Here is a 20,884-nt window from a genome sequence, read left to right on the forward strand (position 1 = left end):
CCCTCGCCCCCCCCCCACCCCCTTCTCCCCCTCTCCCCTCGACGACGACTGCAATGTTTTTGTTCCCTTCTAGCAACACGAACTCGCGGACGCTCACTCGTATTCGTTCGTTCGCGCAAGTATTCAACTTCGCGAGAAGGAGATGATTAAAAAACCCGACTGTCTCACTATTTACGTTTTCCTAACCATTGCTGATTCTTTCGAGAACGGAAGGGGATGAAAAATTCATACCGATGTCGATATAAGTCGAGTTTGAGATTTATCTCAAAAGAAATATGATATTAACGAAATATTTTTGTTTGGTTAGATTTATACAATTTAGATAGAATTTTATATGTTCATCGATTTATTATACTTTATAATTTATTCCAATATGAAAGGGGAAAAAGGTATGAGTTGTGGGGGATTAAGAAGGTAGATCTCTCTCCGTTCTCGGGGAGTGGTAGGGGGCTCGCTCGGAGAAATTCATTCATACGTTCCTACATAATTCGATATACATAGATGCGCATAAAATGAACACCGAGGGGTAAGAAAGATAGTGAAATCGAACGGAGTCCCATGTACGTATGTGCATGCATGTATTCCTGCATAAGTATAGGCTCGATCGCGTACCACAGTATTCCATCGACTGGTTGGATTCAAAAATGTAGGAACGAGGAAGAGGAAATGGAAAGAGAGGGAGGAGGAAGAGGTAAAGGAAAAAGGGGGAATTCTCGTATAAAAATATCCCATAAAAGATACTTTGAATTTTATATTTTCTCGAAACGGTCAACATTTAAATGAGATGGCCAAGCTATCGATCGATCGAGTCGAAACTGCCTTCGCAGTCTTCTCCTTTGACCGAATATCGAAGAGATGAAATCTTATCAAGAGGGTAACTCGAAAATGAGATGCCCGCGAATTGTGCGAAGGGTCACCCGCGAAATGAACATTCATGAATATTGTCCCTTAAAATGTTCAACATTGTACTCTCCCTTTCGAAAAATATTCGTCGAAGAATTTAAGAATCAAATACCCTAAACCGTGAATAAATATTTTTCGATTGTTCCTTTGTAATACACCTTTCATTGGGATATTTCAATCGACCATTGATTGTAAATAATCAATTAATATTACGATAGATTCTCACGAGACATATAATTTTCTTGATTTTTTTTACACGAAAATAAAGTCTCGATACGCATCGAAATATCGAACTTTTTTTTCGATAATCAATGATATGTCCGGCATTACGTCCTTTTATTCGTCTCAGCTTTGAACACGTTTTTCGAAGGACCAACATATGAGTGTGCATGATCGAAACATCATACGCGTCATTCATTCCGGCCTTTAAAGCACGTATCACCTCTCTCGTCCCTACTTCTGTCCAACCATTTTCAGCCCCCCGTTTTCATCTCTATCGTTAGGGACATTGATAATATTTGAAAAAGATACATTTCCATAGTATCCCGAGTATACGTAAGAGTATACATATCGTATTTGTAATAAAACGAAGATAACGAAAATATCTATTTGTTAATAATCTCGTCTGCTATAGGATACGAATCTCATCATTCGTAATATCAAAACAAAGGGATAAAAAAGAAAGAATATTATTGTCCTAGATTTTTCAAAAACGCGTTTACATATTCGATCTTGTAAAAGACGAATGTGAAGATTAAACGAGATTAAAAAAAAGAAAAAAAAAAAGAAAGAAAAGGATAAAAGATAAAAGTGACAATAAGAAAGTACGAAATGACTAAAACGAAAACGAAAGAAAGAGGGGAAAGAGGTAGAGAGATGGATAAAGGAGACACGGTCGAGGGAGCAAGGACGAAAGCCGTGGAGGAAAAGGGTCGGCGCTTTTCCAATAATCTCCGCAGCAAAACGCGATTTATACGAAACGGTAAACTTAATAACGCAATTTCGCGGAGGACACGCGGCGCTGTCGGCATCGAGCAATTTAAATAAACAAATTATAAATATTCGCCCGCGCAAAACCACCTCAGCATGAATAATCATTACGTCGTAGAGAGATAGGAGGCAAGGCACTGGGCCGATTCGATTGATTAAATTTTTAATAATTCATTTGCATTCGACCGCGCGCATACCACCGTTCCACCCCCTGTGTCCCTATACCCCTTCACCCCTTTCCTCCTATCACCACCAACTTCTCTTCCTCCTTCTCCTCCTCCGATTCGCCACGCTTCTCCGTGGACTTCGTTCTCTCTCTTTCTCTCTCTCTCTCTCTCTCTCTCTCTCACTCACTCTCTCCCTCTACCTCTACCTCTCGATCTCTTTCTCTCTTTCTCTACGCCGCGTGTACCTTCTCTGCCTCTTTAATATATTTTTAAATTACATTTTTAATTAACGCCATAAATGAATTATCGATTGTTTCGCTCTTAACCGTGGCTGGAAGCGCTGGGTTTATTACTAATGCGACCCGAACGAGTTCTCTCGTTGCATCGAAACAAATTTCCGGAGAGAATCGAAGAAATACGCGGTAAGTTTTTTCCTTCAAAAGCCCGATCCGTGAGGATCAATTTTTATCGTGATACCGGAACGATTGGAGTATAAGGTTGTTCATTAGGTTGTTGTCTAAGTACCGTTCACCGATCAGGCTCGATTAGACTATGACTTTTCAAGCGAGTATGTCAAGATTTTTAGATACCTTCGCGACGAGAAGGAAAGGCTAGGTTTGGCTTTCCCTAGTCTGGATAACGAGCAAAGTTACACTTAGTTAACGCTACTCAGTTGATTACCTTTCCAATCGACACGATGTTTGCAATCAGCCAGGTTTGATTAGGTTGGTTACAGTCTCTCGAACTCTGCGTGCACGTCCAAACGTATAAAACTTCCCTTTTTCCACGGGAACTTTCGCGTAAATAGGGAGAGAACATTCCACGGCTGGGATCGTATAAAATTGGAAATAATCAAATAGGTTTAACGGCATCTTGTTTTACTCGTTGAATCGTAGGAAGGATTTGCGGACAGTTCCTTCTAAATAATTTATTAGCTTCATCGACCGTGTAACTGTTGCACAAAGTTTCGATAAAACCTAAATTTTTATTTTAGTTTCTTTGTTGAACTTAAAAAAGAGTATTTACCTCTACTCTCAAGCGTGTCCATAATTAATCAAAATAATGACGAAAGTCTCGATCATCGTAAAGTGCTTTTTGCATGATTACCGACACGAAAAATGATTGTGCAACGATTTTTTAATGGCTAAAGGTAGAATATATGCATCGTATCGATTTACGAACGAATTTTCATACACCTGACTTCCACGTACTACATGCGTTTTACGGATTGATATCACTCCTATTAATGTACATCTTTCACAATATCAACACAGTTTTCATCGGACGCATACACAATCTGGCGCGGCCAAATTTGGCAAATATTTTAATACCGTTTCATCGATCTGAATTATTACACGACACCGGCATTCGTCGAGGTCGATTTAAGGCACTGAAAGATTCATTCGATATCACGCGACGGTACTGTTTCGATCTGTCCGTCTACGAGTTAGAACGATCTACCATTACGAAGAATTTATTTAATCTTGTCCTAAAAGTTGAGTTATTTTGAGTGATCACAAACAAAGATGATCTTCGAAATATTATCCTTTTTGCTAAAGGATGAAATTACTTTTAAGTAGATTTTAGTATCAAGTAGAAAAAAATGACAATCATAAAATTAAAAATTAATTTAAGGTGCATGCAGGCAAACAAATATTTTCTATATAAGGAAAGGAGATTTCTTCGTTCGTGAATTGAAACGAAATCATCGACGTATGAACACGTGCCCACACACATACACACATACACAGATATATATATATATATATGTATTTTATATAATATGTATATATATGTATATATGTACTAAAAGGTTATCGCGTGCGAATAGGGAGAACGTAGGATCGAAATCCGAATCTCATAACTTCCGGTCCGACGGCGGTCGACTCAATATTCAAGATGACCATCGGACGGGTCGGATGTGACGTCATGCTTCGTCGCCGCCTCAAGCCATATTAGATCGAGGAGTTTCATATTGCTTCACAGTGAACTCGAGATCTCGTCGACTAGGAGTTTATCTATGGTTCAGCTCGTCTCGTAATAATGTTCATTGGAGACGAGAATCGTCACTGGCTACCACCGTCGTCTTCTTCCTCATCGTCCTCGCAGTCCTCGTCGTCCTCGTCGTCGTCGTCGTCGTCGTCCTTGTCATCCTACTGGACACTACGACCATCCACCTACCTACCTACCTACCTACCTACCTACCTACCTACCTTATTCTTCCTTCCTTCCTTCCTTCCTCTATCTTCCTTCACTATCCATCTGAGATAGTGGAGGACTACCTTCGTCGTCCTTTCGTGTTCAGAACGTAGACATTAATGACATCGATTGTGAAGAAGTTCCTCGTCCCAAACCTACAAACAGTAAGACCCTTCGATTCTCTTTGCTCTGATTTTACTCTCCTGTTTTCGGATCACAATGGTTCCTTTCGATAAACAACTCTGCGATGTTACGGACACATCGATTTTGCCAACAAAGAAGAATGGATTTATAAGCGTAGACATTGATAGAAACGAGAAGGGTGATCTTCAATCGAACTATGTCGGAAAATCGTGTAAATATTTTCTGTGACCACATGAATGTTTCCACGTTCTGTCTTACCCTGTAAGTAGATTCACTTTATTTCGCTCTGACAATATATCGTATCATTCGTTGTAATTTATTTAAGGATAAGATCTCATGTCAAATTGAATATCTTTTTTTTCTTTCTTTTTTTTTTTCTTTTTTTCTTTTTTTCTTTTATTAAAAATAATCATTTAAAATCCATATAATAGCAATCGAGTTGTACCATTTCTAATACAATAATTTTATTTATGCGCTTTATTATCCGTCATGAAGCTTAAACGTTACAATTATTCTTACAGAATTGATTCGATCTATTTTATTCTTGAAAAAAAAAAATGATTTATCATTGAGAAATATCACCTTTTAATAGATTAATGTGACTTTGAAAAAAGATACTTTTGTAGCCATTCGCGTTAATCCGAGCATTCGTAAAAGTACTTAACTTCAATCGACGTTTCAACGATCTCCCCTTTCAAAGGTAGATACGAGTAAAGAACGAACGAGCAGCTTCGAACACGGGTCGGTACTTCGGTGCAGGCGCACCGAAGAAAACTGACCTGCCTCGAAAGTGGCCCCAGGCGACAGTTTTTTGTCCGCATTCCGGGCAAGGCCGCAAGCGTGGCCTCAAGCCGATTCCAAGAATCTATCTAGGTCAGTGGCACGGCGTTTCTACGAAGTATTCCAAAGAAATTCGTTAAAGTTACTTCTTTGAACGGTGCAACATTCCTATCTTTTTCCACGTCGATGTCGGTATATTATATTTAATATATTCAAAAATGATAAAAAAAGAAAGGTACGTTCTCTTTGATAGAATCGTCAAGGAAAAACAAGAAATATTTTCCATCCTATTTTGTTACGTTCACAAAGCTTTTTTAATCAATTTTCTTATTAACATTTCATCATATATATATATATATTTTTTATTTTTTTTATTTTCAAGATAAGTGTAAGTTATGATAAGTACTTCATTGACTCTTACGATTCTATTATATATATATATATATATATATATATATATATCAAAATGAATATAGCGTGACAAACATGTTGTAAGAAACATCAAAGGGTTTAAAGAAAAAAAAGAAAAATTGTATCCAAAGGTAAGATCGACAAAAAAGAAAAGAAAAAGAAGAAGAAGGTCAAGGGTCGAATCTTAAAGTTATTAATATTCTTAGAGCCTAAAGACGAATGAAGAATCGTCGTACGTAGCGAGATAGATGTAGCAATCGTTAGCTACGAGCCGTCGGGCCGTCGTCGTTTTGAAATTCCTTTGGAGTTTTACGGTGCGCGCCGGCGCTCGGCCGTTCGCTCGCGAGTTGTTCGTCGAACGAACGGATGGACAGACGGGCGGCAGTGCACACCCGAAAAAAAAATCATTTGCACGGTAATTCGAAGCCTGGATTTCAGTCGATAAAAGGATGCACACACGCCGCGGCGCATACAGAGGGAAGAAACAAATGAACAAATTCGCGTTTCAGAATAATGCCCGGCAATCCCATCTACCCGCCTCTCTACTATCCCTCCCTCCCTCTTCAGTCCTCTCACCGTCCTCTCTAACTCTCTCTCTCTCCCTCTCTATCTCTCTTTCTAACGCGTACACTTCGTACTCGGTGGCCGCAAGCCCCTCGCCGTCCGAGCGAGCCGTCTATCTCTATCTCTCTTGCATTCCCACTCGTTCGACGTCTCTCTCCCTTTCTCTCTCTCTGGTCCTCAATCTCCATCTCACTCGCACCCGCGACTCGATGCGCGACCGTAGCTATTCCCCGCCTGCACCACCGCACAGAGCCGCGCAACTCCACAACCCTACTTTTTTCATTCCGTCCTATCAATTGATCAGGTTTTAAATTTCCGCGTCCATCCGAGCCGCGCCTGCTCCTCCACCACCTTCTACGTCTCCTCCTCCACCTCCTCCTCCACCTCCTCCTCCTCCTCGTCTCACCATCGCCTCCACCCAAACCACCCACCTACCCACCGATCAACCTCTCTTCTTCCGCCTCGTGCGTCTCTCGTCGTCCATGCACCTCCACCAGCACCACCATCACCATCACTATCACCAACACTACTACGACCACCACCACCACCACCAACACCACCATCACCTAGCAATCGTATCGCCCGATCTTCGCTCTCTCTCTCTTTCTCTATTTCTCTCTTTCTCTCGCTCTCTCTCTCTCTCTCTCTCTCTCTCTCTTTCTCTCTCTCTCTCTCACTTGCTCCGGCACGCTCTCTTACTCTCTGTTTAATTAAAGGGACACATTAAATTATTTTTTCAATTGAACCCTCCATTGTTACTCGCAGACTGCTGATTCTATCCAATCGTTCTCTTTTCTACCCCCTTTTACCGCTCGCTACTCCAACCTCCCCCTCCCCTCCCCCCGTTCGATGCTGCGAATTCTTTTTCCTCCTTTTTTTTCCGTTAGCGTTAGAAGCTTTGTCCGGCTACGCCTGCGCCCTTGTGTACGACTCGTACGCGAGAGCGTAAATATTCCCGGCGACCAACGGTGCCCGAATTGATGGTGGGTGGCTTTTTCGGGGGGTGGCTCGACTAGGAGTCCACGAGGGGTGCCGAGACAAAAGGGGAGCGATTTTCTATTAATTGGGAAATAGCAAAATGCGCGGACTATCGAGCACCTTGATGGCCACGGCCGGTGGCGTGCGTCGAAAGAGTAGGAGGAACGGACCCTCCCTCCTACAACCCCTTTCGTACTCCTCCTAGTGGGTTGGAGGGTACTGGGTGTGGCGACAATTTTTTCGACGACGGGATTTCGTTACTCGTTCGTACTCGTTAAACGAATTCGACGGCTTTCGCGAAATTGGGAATGAGAGGGCCCTGCCGGTACCGTCGAGATATTTCGCTTACTTTTTTTTTACCCTATTTTTTTACCTATACCGAAGAGTAACTACAATCGACGATTCCGTTTAAAGATCTTTAGAACAAGAAATAGGTCGATTTGTTATGAAACAAAATTCAAATGATAACTATATCTTTCAAAATAAATTTTAATTTATTATTGTCATTTGTTTTATATTATACTTATCAATAATGAAATATTCTATATAAAAAAGAAAAATTTGTTTTAAGAAAGTAGAGACGACGTATCGACGATAAACGCTTATATCGTATTATATGCTTGATTATTCTTTAGGGAAGTTTCTCCGTTATCTATGATCTACGTAAAGGTACGGCTTATCTCTAGGACGAGTCCTCGTATCAGGACACGACGTTTGTCATCTACACGATAAAGCCACGATTCTCGATTACTGACTGTCAATTACGATGTTAATTGATTCCATTTGATTTTCCAACCCTTCCTTCTTGGACGCTTATTGAACATCATAAACTTGTCTTTGTTCGCGTCAATGTGTGGATATCATTATCAAACGCTGGTCTTTGACGTGGAAAAGAGCGGGTTGCCGGTTCCTCCGACAATGGGAGTCGAAAGAGGGAAGAGGAAAAGGGAGGATGAGACAAGAGACGAATAGAGAAGAGACACGGAAGACCGGTAGCGTCGGCTACTCGATACGCAAAGCGAAGTAATTAACGCGTTCCGATATTGTTTAGACGTTCGTATTTTAATCATCGGATTTCATTGCCAAGCCACGTGGTATCGTTGAAAACATTTTCGTAGGAAACGTCCACGATTTCTCCTATTTCGTTTCGCATAAAGTTATATTTATTTCAAAAATCTAATGAACGACGTCGATACGTTAAATTAACGCATAGAAACGAGTTCATTTTCTCGTTTTTCTTTTGACGATTCGTTGTCGAAACTTCCCCGAAAATGTAGATACAATGAATAATATATGTATACATATATGTATACCTATATGTATACCACTTTTATAGGAAATTCGTTATTAATAAATAATGATAATATGCATCATTTCCGTATGATATCTGTGATGTTAAATGATTAAACATCTCGTCGATACTTACTCTACTCTCCATCAAAAATAATAGATAAACAATATAAGCTTCTGCTTTTATACAACACCAGTGATTTATAGAATGCAGAAAAAATTTTTACGATATGAATCTATAATTTCTCATCTATACGTAATCATTAGAAAATTATTTAATCCTCATTTCTTCGATTGATAAATAATAACAAGTTATTTACGAAATTTTACAACGATCAACGACGGCGAACGATAGTTGATCAATTTTAATTTTTTTAAGGTATACAAAATTTTTCTTTCAATTCAATTAGTCATTATTAAAATTATATTATTATTATAAAATGTTTTATTATGTTGAGAAAGATTAAAGATAGAATTAATTTTCAAGAAAATTGACTTGATGATCTAACGAATATGTGAGATAAATCTTATGAGTTTATAAAATATTTATAAAATTGATTTTATTATAACGATATAATCTGAGTGCATAGATGAAAAGAGGACATTTTTCCCGTTAAAATGATATTTGTTTCATATTTCTACGACTTTCGGTTGCCGAGATATCGCCTCTGAAAGATTTCATTCATTTCCGTATTACTACGTACGTAGTACTACTGATAGTACTACGATAGTACTATTATATAAAAACTACTACGGCCATTAAAGTTCAATGAATTCCAGGAATTTATGTAGGTCACTACGTTTTTCCAAGAAATTATGTAGGTCAGTGGGCCATCGTAAATATAATTATTTGGATTGTTATATCTTTGGATCTAAAAGTCGTAGAGACATGAAACAAATACCGTTGCAAAGGGCATTTTTTTCACTATTTTTTCATCCTATTGTTATAAACAATTTATTATAAATAATTTGTTATAAATAATTTGTTATAAACAATTTTGTCAATACATTTTTTTATAATTTGACATAAAATGGATCTGCATAGGTATATATATATATATATATATATATACACATATAAATAAATTATTTAACAATTTGTTATAAACAATTTGTTATAAACAATTTCAACGAGTAATTTTTTATATATTGACATTAAATAATCTTTATAGGTATACGTGCATACATACATATATGTATATGTATATAATAATTTATTATAAACAATTTGTTATAAATAATTTCGTCGAAGAAATGTTTTATAAATTGGCATCAAATGATTCACATAAGTATACATATACATGTGTATATATATATATATATTTAATAATATTTTATAAACAATTTGTTAACAACAATTTGTTATAAACAATTTTTTATAAACAACGTATTATAAACAATTTTGATAATGAATTTTTTATAAATTAACATTAAAATCCATATACGTAAGGATATACGAAAATAATGTTATTTTTTTTACAATTTGTTAAAAATGTTTATAAACAATTTTTCCTAAAGTAACGATAAATGATCCATTTTGATTTTTCGCAGATACATTATTCCGTTTATGTGAGTGCAGTAAAGAATAAAATAAGAATGTTAACATGAATCAAGAATGACATTTCAATTTTATAGTTTGGTCGACTACTTAGTATTTTTTAATCGATATTAACCTAATGCATTCGATTAAAGTCGAATAAAGGATAACTTTCCACTTTCAGCAATCTCTTTCCTTCGACCCTTTGCAACGTCAACTTACATACAAAAACGAATCCTTCTCTTTCTTCTTTCTTCTTCTTTTAAATTTTTTTTTTTCTTTTCTTTTCTTTTCTTTTCTCTATCGAACGAATATCTCGTCCAAGACAAAACTCGTGTCCCTCTCGCGAAATGGGTTGTCCTGTACGTCAAGAAAAATTGAAAGCGAACTTTCGGCGCCTACTATCTTCCACCCTGTAGATTGGACATTTCCATTAAGGATCACGGTAATCAGGAGCTTGGCCATTGTCCAAGATGGGAGACGACTCGGCAAAAGAAGAGTATAAGAGGGTGAACGGAGGATGAAGAAGGAGAAGAGTTTTGGATGATTCCGGGTTGGGAAGGTCGAATCTGCTTAAGCCATCCCTCTCTTTTTATTTCTTTGTCTTTCTCTCTTTCTCTCCCTCTTTATACCCTAAAGGCAAAGGAGAGAAGAGAAGAGAGGGAAGGAAAGAGAAGGTTGGCTCTGAAGCGGCGAGTCGTGCTTGGCTACATCGGTAATTCGGGAAAGCTAATTAAAACTTAACTCTCGCAGGTAAAGGAGCACGGCGCATCTCTTCTACTCGTTTCTCTTCTTTTTATCTCTTCTTCTTCTTCTTCTTCTTCTTCTTCTTCTTCTACTTCTTCCTCCTCCTCCTCCTTCTCCTCTTCTTCTTCTTCTCCTTCTCTTCCTTTATTTTTATTCTTTCTTTTAGTTTCTTTTCCATCTGAACGAAGTAGAATCTTACTCCGGTAACTGAGACAACCACCGAGGAGTTAACTGAGGTGAAAACCAAGCCCGAAGAGCGAGAGAACCAGCTCATTACATCTCTCGACCCTTCTGATCCTTTTCCGCTATTTTTACCATCCCAGTCGGCCGTCGCCTCGGTCCCTCTTCGATTGTCTTCGCGATAGCAAATATTTTCTCTCCCTATCTTCTTTCTTTCTCTCTCTCTCTCTCTCTCTCTCTCTCTCTCTCTCTCTTTCTCTCTATCTCTCTCTCTCTCTCTCTCTTTGTCTCTCTCTCTCCCTTCCTCTTTCTCATTCTCTTGCATTTTATCGTATCTCGCATATTCGAAATTGAATTAATTGCGAGACGATCTTTCCGACTTTTCGTTCCTTCCTTTCCTTTCTGAATTCTAGATATCTTCAAACATCTTACTTCGAGTTAATAAGATAGAATTTCTCCCTCGTAATCGCAACAAGCTGCGGATAAAGTGATACTCTCTCATTCCCCGTTCTTTCTTCTTCGAAACTTTCCAAAATTGAACAGTTAGATTTCTCGAATGAAATTAATAACATTATGTCTTTATTATTGTAATATTAATATCGAAACAAATAGCCATTTATTTACAGAGAATGAAACGATAAAAGTGAGAGAATAAGAAAAATAACGTAAAAGGAGATGGAGAGAGAGACATGATTTTTGTACATTTTGTTAGTTATCAAAATCTGTCTTACTCCATTACAGCTCTTTCCATTTCTCTGGCTGATGGAATTAGCAAGGTCGACGAGGAAGAAAAAGAAAATGAAGAGAAAAGAGAAAAAAAAGGGGACAACGATATGCATCGTTCGCGGTATCCGTCCGATCTGCGGTATCCGCATGGAAAGCGATTCATCAAAAGCTTTTCCCGCTTTCCCTCCGCTTTGGCGGCCGGATAACGAAATATTACGCAGCACCTTTCGTGAGAAGCATGGCTCTCTCGCTTACCTACCTATGTATATAACGATCCTTTTCTCTTATACGCTTCGTACACGTGCACACACATACAAACACACACACACACACACACACAGAGATGCACATACACACATACGCACACATACATATACATGCATACTATATATATGCGCGTAAATACGATACGAACACAAGTGAGCTGCGTAAAATCACACGCGTGTCCACCTTCTAAGCGGATACGCGGAAAACGAAGTGCGGCCTCGTAGATGGATAAACGTTAAAACGTCAGTAACTCACGATCGTGCGCTTGCACCCTCTTTTCTCTTCTCTTCTCTTCTCTTCTTCTTCTCTTTCTCTCTCTCTTTCTCTCTCTCTCTCTCTCTCTCTCTTTCGATCCTGCTCGGTCCAGCCCTAGTCCCTCTCACTCTTTACATCCTCGTGTTTTGGTTTTCTTTTTTCTTCTTTTCCTTTTTTCCTTTTCCCTTTTTTTTTTTTTTTTTTTTTTTTTAAACTCTACCTCTCCGAAACGAGAAACGGGAGAAAGACAGAGACAGAGACTAAACGAGAGAAAGGGAAAGAGAACGAGAGAGGCTTTGTGCGCGATGGTATATGCATTGTGTACATCCTGCAGGATGTACATCTAGATCAATAGCATTGGAAATTATCCAAACAAATTATCGATAGAGCGAAAAAAGCCGAGCCCCGACCGACCGAACGAACCGTACGAGGCGCTACATCACGCATAGACGGTTGGTGCGAGTGGACGAGAGAGAAAGAGAGAGAGAGAGAGAGAGAGAGAGAGAGAGAGAGAGAGAAAGAGAGTATGAGGGAGAGAGAGAGAGAGAGAGAGAGAAAAAGAAGGGTGGATATAACGGGAGCGCGCGATCGAAAGAGAGAACGATAGAGAGAGAGAGAGAGAGAGAGAGAAAGAAAGAGCGAGAGCGAGAGAGTGCATATGAGAGGAAGAGAGACGGAGAGGAGCGTATTAAAAAATAAAAAATTGCCGTACATTTTTCAGGCATTAACGTGTGCGTGGGTGGGTCGGGGTCGTTGCTGGGCGAAATAGGAGGAGGAGGAGGAGGAGGAGGAGTGGTAGAGAACTGGAAAGAGAGAGAAATAGAGAGAGAGAGAGAGAGAGAGAAAGAGAGACGATTTGGTGGACAAGGGGAAGGGCTTTTCGCGGGAGAGGAGAACAGAGAAAGAGAGGAAAAAAAAAGAGAGAGAGAGAGAGAGAGCAGAACTCTGGTGTCCAGCCCCTGGTTACCACGTACCAAGCCAGAGAGAAGGGTGGTTACGGGGTCGGGGGAGAAATGGACACCTCTACGTACATGTCTCCTCCCGATTGGCCTGCCATAACCACCGCCAACCATCCCCCTTAACACCCTCTTCGTCGTAGTCCAGGCATCTCGCGAAGCCAATTCGCCGGGTGCATGTTTAGGACAATTTTTCAAAATTAACTAATGTTCGATAGAACTGCCTAGTCTTGAATCGCACTTTCGTTTCGGATCTCATGAAAAAAATTCTTTAATATCGGTTTCTTCGATTAAATATTTGACCATAACTTTTATCTTTGCAAGATAAAATCCTTAGATATCTTTCATATGAAATTATCAAATACTGTCGCACGATCGTGTTTGTTCGAAAGAAAAATATTTTTAATTCGAATCGAAGCTTCTGTACTCTTTCTCTATGAAAGTTAAATGTTACATGAAAAAGAAAAAAAAAAAAGGAAAAAAAAGGAAAAAAAAAAGAAAAAAAAAACAGAACAAAAGGAAAAAGAAGAAAAATATTGTTGAACACACATCCACGACCTAGATTATTCGAATAAAGAAGAAAGTTCTCTATCAAGCATAAAGATGAAAGATAGGAAAAAAATGTCGAGGGTTTGTATCGCAGAGAATGTCGTTCGTGGTCCTCGCTTTTCGTCGCGTTTGGCGGCTGGCGTAAAAATTACGTCGACTAGAGTTTATTTGTCCGGAAATGGCGGTGCCCCGGGGGTGGTGCTTGCACGGTTATAGGTGCGGGGTAGAAAAAAAGGGGACTGGCGTAGATGGTGGAGAGGAGGGTGGAGACAGGGGGAATGAGAGAGAGAGAGAGAGAGAGAGAGAAAGAGCGAAAGAGAGAGAGAAAGATCAGCAGAGAGGGAAAAAACGAGAGGAAACGAAAGAGAGAGAGAGACAGAGAGGTGGATGTGAATAGAGAGAAAGAGAGGATGCACGTACGTACCTACACGGCTTGGTTGATGTATTGCGTATTATTTGTGTGTTGCGTTCGTTGCTGCATTGCGCGCTTTTTTCTGCTCCCACCGCCTATTATTTATTAGCACTAACGTGCAATTGTATTGATCTGCAATATACCACCCGCCCGGCACCACCCACGCCGATGGATTTTTTTCCTCTTTTCCAGGATGTATCCGGATCCGCCGTGGGGATGAAAGTCCGCTACGATTGGCCCCTATGATGGAGGAATCGCTGATGCTACACTTTGCAAAACGACTTTGTCGTTCCGCCATCGAATGCCGTTCGATTGCTTTTCTTCGCCGATCGAATTTCGTTCCTCCTATTAAAACTTTCGATCAAGATCGAGATTTATCGTACGCTAATATCTCATCATGATTATTAACTTAATTATGTCTGTCCATCGTAGATCTTGGATATTACAAAAATAACAACGGCAATGATTTTTGATAACGAAACCGTAAATATTTTTTTATAGTTCGTTAATACAACGCTCATATTTCTGGCTGAACGTTTATAAAAGAACATTTAAAAAGTCACAGAATAAAATTTAACGAGAGTTTCATTTGAATTAAAGAAATGGCTAAATGAAAGTGTCCAATTGAATATTATATACGTGGGTGAAAACTTTCAATGAATTTTATTAACGTTAAGTCTAGTAATGAAATCTCGAGGGTGATAAATGAAAAATCATTGGGCTTTTAAAGAACTCCCGTCCCGTTCGACTGATCTCGATCAGCACGCGAAAAACGATAGGATGACATCGGTGGGCAGATATCAACAAAGTAAATCCGTTCGTGGAGCATCGGCGAACGCTATTATATCGTCATCACAACGATACATCGGAAAATCAACAGGGTAACGATACACCCAAAGCCGAGCCAGGCCCCGTGAGAGAGAAAGAGAGAGAGAGAGAGAGAGAGAGAGAGAGAGAGAAAGAGAGAGAGAGAGAGAGAGAGAAAGAGAGGTACGCATACTCTGACAAAGAACGGGTCCCACGTGGCGAAATACAATAGCTTCGGTATGCGACCTCAACCCCCTCTCCAACCCCCGACAAAGCCACGTACCCTCTTCGTAGCCCTCTATCTCTATTTCTCTCTCTCCCTCTCACTCTTTCGCTCTCTTTCTCTCTCTCTCTCTCTCTCTCTCTCTCTCTCTCTCTCTCTCTCGTTCTCTCTGTTATCCCCGTTGTCCTCCTCGCGCTTCACCGAAAACACAGTCAGTCAGGCAGAAAGAGCTAGGCTGGTGGTAGTAGTAGTAGTAGTAGTAGCAGGTAGTAAGAGGAAAAGGGTGATGCCAATGTCGATGGTGGTGGTGGTGGTGGTGGTGGTGGTGGAACCCGCGAAACTGACCGTGCGGGCGGTCCGCGCGTTGCGTTGCGTTGCGTTGATGTAACTAAATGATTGGGTAAATGATTCCACAGCGTGCCGCGAATAATTGAGTGGTGCTGGTGTGGGCGATGACTGTTGCCGATGCGCGCTCGTGTATGTATGTATGTATTTCTCTCTCACTCTCTCTCTCTCTCTCTCTCTCTCTCTGTATATCCGTTTATATCTACAGATAGTATATCTGTATCTGGATGTATGTATATGCATAGATATCAGTGTGTTTCCGTATCATCGAGGGTGAACCGTTCACAGAGTACCACTACTACATGAACGAGTCACGTGGAGAGAGGGTTAACGTGGTCGGCCGGCCAGCAGCCGGTCACTCTCTCTTTCTCTCTCTCTCTCTCTCTCTCTCTCTCTCTCACTCTCTCACGTTTGCTCGCACGCGCGTGCATACACGCTCGAGAATGTGTGCGTGGCACGCGCGGCCCACAGCAATGACGACGAGTCATCCACGCTAGAACACCTCGTTTCTCCCGTGGCACTCGCTCCCTCTCACACTCTCTTTCTCTCTCTCTCTCTCTCTTTCATTCACTCTCACTCTCGCTCTTCGCGGCCAACGCATATTCCATCTCGCTTGCTGACTGTCCACCTCTCACTCGCACGGAAATATCCCGTTTGGTATCCTTCTCTCGCTCGTTCTACGCGCACGCTTTCGAGTGCATAGGCGAAGAGAGCGTATCTGTCGCGACCGTGTCATGATTTCGCGTTTGTTTACACCCTCTCTCTCTCTCTCTCTCTTTCTCTCTCTCTTTTTCTCTCTCACTCTCTCGGACGCTCTGCGGTCGGGTGTTGGCAAATTTGCGTGGCCGCGGGGATATGTTTTCGTTTCCAATGATTTATGCGGGCAAATGGGTCGCGCGAGCGTGAAAGTGTCATGCTCAACGTTATCGATGACGGCTATCGATGCTCTGCATCGATGTTCTCTCGAGAATGCATTTCGACATTTCCGAGAACGACCAATGACTTTTTTACTTACTCATGATAAGATGACTAAACAAAGATCAATGATTTATTAAGACAATTTTTTATATAGTTTTTTTTTTTTTTAATTTCATTTAAAAAATACAATGCAATTGATAAGAACGATATTTTCCTAAGACACGTTGGTTTTGTTATAATTATTGTTTCGAACGTCGAATACCATTGGCGTCGATTTTCATACACTCATTAGTTCTTATTTTTTAACGAGCAATTTATCATTTATTCTTGCATTTATGTTTATCATTTAACGGAAATTATTGAATTGATTTATCGCAAATAACGTTTGGTACATTTTTCTATCTTTGATTATATTAGAAATATAATATAAAAAAATGTAACGATTAAAAAAAAGAATAAATACTAATAATATTCGGGATATTTGCAAATTATAACTGATAATGATTTTTGAAAGAATATTTAATGAAAATAATTTGATTTCTCATTGGTGAAATTAAAACGATCGTACTCAGGAGATCAACGTTTGCACATTATACCTTCTACGTTTTATTATTATACCTCCTAATCGTTCCGGACGTGGATACGTTCCCGTATTCGCGAGAAGCGTTTCAAACGAGTGACAGCACCGGGAAAAAAATGAAATCGAGTTTCTGCCTGACAGAAGTGGGGTTCGTAATTTAAAAAACAATGGATGCTAAGGCACAATGAGGCCAAATGAGATAGGGGATGGTTCGTTGGGAAGAAAGGGTGTGGAACTGCAGAAGGATAGGGGATGAGCTTGAAATCCTATACTGAAGAAGGGAAAGGGAGGATAAAGTGTAGGTGGTCAGAATGGCTCCTAGTGAAAAGTTCAAACGTATCACGCGTTCGAAATGTGGACAAACTTCAATGACGCGTCTATGTCATTTTCTTTATGATCATTCCATTTAAAATTACCTGCTGTTCGTTCAAATATAAAAAGAAAGCTTATTTTTGCGATATTCTCATTTTATCCTATATGAAGATTAATAAATTAATTAAAGAATTATAGTCTAAGAATATTTTTTTTACATGACAGTAACAACTTAAACTAAATTAAATGCCTTAATCCTTAAATAAAAACAAAGGAACAAAGATAAATATAATGACGTTTTGATAATGAATTAAAAGGATTAAATCGTTTGTCCTTTGTTCAAGACATATAACGTCGTTGGAAGTAAAGGAGGTTCATATTCATCACTAGCGGCTTCTATCGATTGTTGGTCTAATTGTGTTACTGTGAATGTCCGATTCACCCAGCGGACCCCAACGCCGGTCAGAGAAGAGCCGAAATACGGCTGCCGTTCTCTGACGGGTAAAAAGGGTGGTTTGCATATTTTTTAACGTCGACGAAACATCCTGAAAATTAATGTAACTTTTAACCGCCAAACCGAAGGGCTTCGTAGAGCAGTACCGAACTGCTTCCAACGTCTCTCTCCGATACAAACATCTCGTTTTTTTTATCACCAGTTAGTAGAGAGAAAGATTTTTGCGAATAAAAAAGAAAAAAAAAAGAAAAGAAAATGGCTAAAAAATAACATTACATTAATCAACAAATATTTGCTCCTTAGATCAATTAAAAAAACATACGTACATAAATACGTACGTATATGAATGTATACAATTAAATTCCAAGGAATCAGCATTAGATAAACTTGAGTATCTATTTAAAGTTTTCATTTTTTGCTTTAACATTCGTAAAATAAGGGCAAGGACTACCCATATTATGTTTGGAAGGACAAAAGTTGGTGGCCGAAAGAGAAAACAAGGGAAAGAAAAGGAAAAGGGTAAGAGCATGTGAGACAAAGTAGGATAAAAGAGGTTAAAAGAGCTAGATAGGGGAGAGAGAGAAAGAGAGAAAAAGAGAGAGAGAGAGAGAAATGAGAGGGTGGTGTTCCGCCTATTTGTCCCTTTGTGAGTGCAAAGCAACTGGATACGCAGTTAAATAATAAAGCAGCAGGTAGTCGCTTCGCTAATTAACAATACCTTTGCGTCTCTGCTAATTGTGCTTTACTTTGTTATATTGCATTTTAAGTGCTTCGTGTCGAGAATTATGCGCGTGCTCATGCGTTATTATGTCCATTAGTATAATGAACGAAGGCTTTCGTTAATTAGTGCTATAATCTTGCAATACAAATGCCAGCGAATTCGAACAACTTAGCTCTCAGAGTAATATTAATATTAATCGTCGATTTTTTAATAAAAAAAAAAAAAAAAACAAACAAAAAAAAGAAACAAAAATATTTAACATAAAATTTTCACACTTTACACAAAATTTTATTATAAAATAATATAGTTAACTACTTACGTATATTACATATATATCGCATCAATGCATGTATGCGCGTGCATACATGTGTGTCAAAACGGCCACATCGATTTCGTCGGAGTCATTAACATAATTAATAATTAAAATCAGTGTAAGCGTAGGTTCTCGTGCGAACGGTGCTCCGTTTTCTGCCTATTAAAGCAAAGCGTTTATCAAATAATTAACTCTCCACGCTCTCCTACGCGTCGAGTATACAACCGGACGTCGCATTTCATTAAGGTAAAACCTACAATGTAGAATTTTCACTGGGAACATTTTGCGACAGTCATTACGCGAATAACGAGAACACTCGTCGAATACCGTTCTGTCTCTCTTGTCGCGAAGTGTCTAGAAAGAGTTTTAAAACTCGACGGAAAGATGAAGAAGGAGAACAAAAAAAAAAAGAAAAAGAAAAAGAAAAAGAAAAGAAAAGAAACGAAAGGAAAAATGGAGAAGTAATAAAAAAGAACAAGAGCAAGATGAAGAAGAAGAAGAAGCAGAAGAAATAAAAGAAAAAAAGAAAAAAAAAAAAAAAAAAAAAGAAACAAAGCTGAAGTTTCCGTCGTCGAACTTAATTACGTAATCGATGCACTCGACGATGTATCGAAAATCTTTGATTTCACGAGCCGAAGCTCGAGACTAACGTGAAGTTGTCCTTTGTTCGTCGGGCCACTTGCACAGAAGCTCGGACCTAAAATGACTCATGCAAAAGTAAATTATACATTGAAAGGGTTTAATATAATGAAACGTTCTCCATATGCATGAGAGAACCCGATCTGACGCTCTTTCTCTTTCTCCCTCTGTCTCACTCTCTCTCTCTCTCTCTCTCTCTCTCTCTCTCTCTCTCTCTCTCTCTCTCCTCGATTCTGTATCTCCGAGACGTTTCTATGTGTTACGACTGACGTATCGCGACTTGAATGAGAACTAAATCGATCTTCCAATAATATTATTAAGTTTCCATAAACCATTATCATTCTAACATTTTCAAACTAAGATCAATTTGAAAGAATTCAAAATTCGTTTATCCTGCAAAATTTATTATGCAATATTAAGATAATTAATATATTTTAAATTCTTATTATTTAAAATGGCGAAGCTTATTTTTTTTTCTACAAATGTACTTCTTTTCTTTATCTTTTGCTTCATCTTACACTTATTCTTTATAAATAAATAAATAATTGTTATTTCGCAATAAGGGAGCCAAGATCAAAATGAAAAATCATTCTTGAAACTTTACTAAAAGTCACGACGATCGTGCGGTCGACTGTCGAAAGATAAAAGGACATCGAAATAGCTGAAGGATAAGGGAAAAAGAATGTAAAAGAGATAGAATGAGAAAATGAGAGAGAAAGAGAGAGACAGAGAGAGAGAGAGAGAGAGAGCGAAACACGGTACATATAGAAAGAGATATACAGAGAGAGAAAGAGAGAGAGAAAGAGAGAGAGAGAGAGAGAGAGAAAAAGAGGGAGAGAAAGAGTAGCGTTGGCAATTGCGTACGGGACTACGGGACTGTAGTGCGAGTGGCTTAGTTGTAGTAGGGAAGAAGCGGGGGTGAAAAGGGCGGTGGAGTGGGGAGGAGAAGCGGAAAGCATCAAAAGCAATGTTTGGTGGCGCCATAATGAAATGAATTTATGCAGAGCCGTAATGCCTGAATATTTAGCAACCCTCTTCTGGTCCTATTCCTGGCCTGGCCCACGTCATCCTGCTCGCTATAGCGCATTCGCATTAAATTCGACCACTGAACTTCCATTACAAACATCGGACTTGACCTCGGACCGCGAACATGATACTATTGCGTAAGATAAACCATTATTTCAAATATATGAATTCTCCTTCTTATTGTTGTTTGAAAGGATTAAGGTTCAAATATGAAATTTAATCAAAGAACATCTTCTATATATCGAAAATATCAAAAGATTACAATCGGATAATTTGGAATATTATCTATGTAATATTATCTTATCAACGTATATGTTCATTCTCCTTCGTCGAACATTTCTAAATTCGTAAGATCTTATTTCTTAAACAAAAAAAAAAAAATATATATATATATATAGATTCAAAATATTCGTGAAAAAGAAAAAGTAATTAATTACATTCAATACTTTTTTTTTTATTTCTACATCGATTGATATTTGTAATCATTTAAG

At 38.9% G+C, this 20,884-nt stretch overlaps 1 long non-coding RNA gene across 1 annotated transcript in view; it reads right to left on the reverse strand.

Moving 5' to 3' along the window:
* Nucleotides 1–5,205: 5,205 nt before the first annotated feature.
* Nucleotides 5,206–20,884, reverse strand: part of LOC146872547 (uncharacterized) — a 33,620-nt gene continuing 17,941 nt past the window's right edge. Inside the window, exon 3 of the long non-coding RNA XR_014982979.1 lies at nucleotides 5,206–5,294. This is a non-coding gene — a long non-coding RNA (uncharacterized LOC146872547). The remainder of the gene's footprint in view (nucleotides 5,295–20,884) is intronic.

The sequence above is a fragment of the Vespa mandarinia genome, chromosome 14 (assembly GCF_050613455.1).
Source record: "Vespa mandarinia isolate Hongniang chromosome 14, ASM5061345v1, whole genome shotgun sequence".
In the NCBI taxonomy this organism is placed as follows: domain Eukaryota; kingdom Metazoa; phylum Arthropoda; class Insecta; order Hymenoptera; family Vespidae; genus Vespa; species Vespa mandarinia.